Below are 3,274 nucleotides of genomic sequence, written 5' to 3'. Positions count from 1 at the left end.
TCTCACGGTATTTTCCTCTTAATTTAATCAAATCATGGACTCGTGTATTTTTCTGAGTCATTTATTTTTAATTTTGGCCGATCGTTGAGTGAGGGCTGGTAGCAAACGTTGGGAACTCGTAAACGTGACGAATTTTGTTTTTATGAAATTAGCACGTGAACCGCTTTTTGTATTATTTGATTATAATCAGACTAGCTTTCCGCCCACGGCTTCGCCCGCTTTGTCTAAAACATAATAAATTATATACCTTATATACCTTCCTCTTGAATCACTCTATCTAGGTATTAAAAAAAACGCATCAAAATCCGCTGCTTAGTTTTAAAGATTTAAGCATAACTAGGGACATAGGGATATAGGGACAGAGAAAGCGACTTTGTTTTATACTATGTAGTGATGATGTGGCACGCTAAAATGATTCAACTGTGATTTATTTAATAGTTAGATGTTTTATCTGAGGAAGAAAAAAAACGAGGTAGTCAATAGTTCAAACTGAATTTGCTCATTTGAGCCAACAATATGATCAGCCTAGAATTGTGTTCGCAACCATAAAAAGAACAATACAATAGGTAGGTACCTATAATTGAATATTTTATTTTGTTTTATGGGAGAAACGGCATATTTTATCAAATGAGGATCTAGAAAAAATATTTGTGAATAATGTTTTTGTCACCTATTTGATTATATTTTGACCTTTCTTACCTTGTATATTACTGACCTTATTTATAATTTATGTGCAAAGATCACACATGCGTTTGCAACATGCATCGTATAAAAAACATAGTATTTTGTTTTCAACCGTGACCTTGTTTTGATATTTTGATAAAAACCACGGTAAACATATTGTTGTTTACCGTGCAATAATGCAAGACAAAAATACATTTTATTAACCTAATGAAAATATTTTTTTAAATAATCTGCGATATGTAATCTTTCAAGATTTATAACGGTCGTAAATATTATGCTAAATTACTTTTTATCAGTTGAATCTGTTTAAATTCAATAACCATTAAAATAATGTAAAACTTGTTTTGATGATTTACAGAAAAAAATTATACTTGTCAATAATATTTATTCTTATTTGCATGCAACTAATTAACGATACCACACAATTTGAAACTACATAATCATAATAATTAAAGACAAATTTACCAAGAACAATAAATTAACTCCCAATATTAATATAATCTTCAGATAACCCCAATACGTCATGCTTAGAGCACCTACAGAGTTAATTGGTCTTAACGACCGACCTGGGCGTCTGATGCTCGTTTTATTATGTGCCAAGTTGAGGGTTAAGTGTTATTATTGCACGAGTATCTTCGCTACATACTACATACTACATAGTAGGTATAACGTATAGAATAAAGTCGCTTCCTGATGTCTGTGACTATGTATGCTTAGGTCTTTAGAAACTACGTAACGGATTTTGATGCGTTTTTTTAGATAGAGTGATTTTTTTAGAGTTTTTTTAGAAGTGGGTTTATATTATGTAAAAATATTTTACATCAGCAGCCGTGCGAATCTATATACAGAGATGTCGAGAATATGTGTATACGTAACGCACCTTTCACTTCATATAAGATTTTTTTCTTCTGACTTGAATTTATCAAAGTGAAGGTATGGTTTCCGTGGTGTAGCGGTTATCACATCTGCCTAACACGCAGAAGGCCCCCGGTTCGATCCCGGGCGGAAACATACTTTTATTTTCCTTTTTGAGAAATATCTCTATATTATTTTACAGTAACATTTTATGCAGTTGAACCAATGACGAAAAAAAATAATTTGATATTTTTTATACTTAATAAAAATTACTTTCTGTTTTTTTATGTGCCTTGCCTGCCTTTAATTTAACCATTATACTTGCAAGTGTACACGAGCCATTACCACACAAGTGTACGCTCACCCTTCACTACATAGTATAAAACAAAGTCGCTTTCCCTGTCCCTATGTCCCTATGTCCCTTTGTACGCTTAAATCTGTGAAACTACGCAACGGATTTTGATGCGGTTTTTTTTAATAGATAGAGTGATTCAAGAGGAAGGTTTATATGTATAATAACATCCATTAAATAGTGGAGAAGTACTGTTATTTTTGAGGTTTCTAATGTGAGGTCGTAAAAAATTACATTTTTTCCGCTTACATTGCAAACGCAGGCTGAACCCTACGAGTTTTATCAAAATAATGTACTAAGTATTATACACATTGAAAAGGTCTACAGAAAAGTCCGCGATGGTATATGTCTATCTCTTATGGATAACCCACAATAACTTTTTTTTGTTATTTACTTTTTACGACAAATAATGGCTAATTTTCGATGCGATTTTAACCAATACAGCATTAATACTTAACCAATTAAATACCTTGAATACATTGTTCATTTAATATAGATCTATATGGCCTTTTACACCGTATGATTAAAGTGAATATTTTCGAAGATATTACAGATTTAAAAATTGCAGGACGTAGCGTTTGCGGCGGTACCGTCCGGCCGCGGCCCGGCTATCTATTTTATACCCGTGCGAAGCCGGAGCGGGCCGCTATGTTTTTATATATGTACTACGTTCACAGTTTTTCTGTAGTGTTTTTAGTATCAGCATTGCACCCGTGCGAAGCCGGGGCGGGTCGCTAGTATAGTATAAATGTATTCATCCAGTTGGTAAGGTAAGAAAGCGAACTTGCGTCTCCAGCGAGCCGTTGTTGCTTAGCTAACTCAATTACCGGCGACGGGTCCGCGACGCGATAAATGCGTTTTTGGTGAACAAGGTTATGTTATGAGCGGAAGTGGGGACTTGTTTATGATATTATATTCATCTATAAAATATATTATTTACAAAAAAATGTGGATATTCGGTAGTGTATGAAGACCGACCGTAAACTATGTTCACTACCTTCGCCGTAAACTATGTTCTATAAGTTTGCTATGTCAGGTAATAATAATTAAAAGTTCAATTTCTGTGATTTGAAGTATTTAATAACGACCACATTAACAGTATAACAAATATAGATAGAATTTCAGTGAACGTTAATAAACTTAGTTTAGTGCTGTCACCTAAAGTAAATAATATTGTAATACTGTGGTAATATTATGTGAATAACAATAACAACCCTAACATAGAAATGCAACTTAACATCTAGTATAGTTCATATATGCATTCAAATTCCGCTTTCGCTTATAACCTAGCCCATCATCTATGCGGTCGACATAACTCATACCGCGCACCTCTCCAACTTGTAAACTTTGATATATTACGCGTTTCTCCACCTGAAATGGCCC

The 3,274-nt window shown here is 33.7% G+C and overlaps 1 non-coding gene across 1 annotated transcript; it reads left to right on the top strand.

Annotated features, from left to right (window-relative positions):
- The first annotated feature begins 1,622 nt into the window (after positions 1–1,622).
- On the top strand, positions 1,623–1,695 carry TRNAV-AAC (transfer RNA valine (anticodon AAC)). Its single transcript has one exon. It is a non-coding gene; the product is annotated as a tRNA-Val (tRNA).
- Positions 1,696–3,274: the final 1,579 nt, after the last annotated feature.

The sequence above is a fragment of the Colias philodice genome, chromosome 10, assembly GCF_061535455.1.
Source record: "Colias philodice isolate Cphi_HAF_F1 chromosome 10, ilColPhil1 Martin Lab GWU primary, whole genome shotgun sequence".
In the NCBI taxonomy this organism is placed as follows: domain Eukaryota; kingdom Metazoa; phylum Arthropoda; class Insecta; order Lepidoptera; family Pieridae; genus Colias; species Colias philodice.
This window is presented reverse-complemented; position numbering and strand designations above follow the sequence as displayed.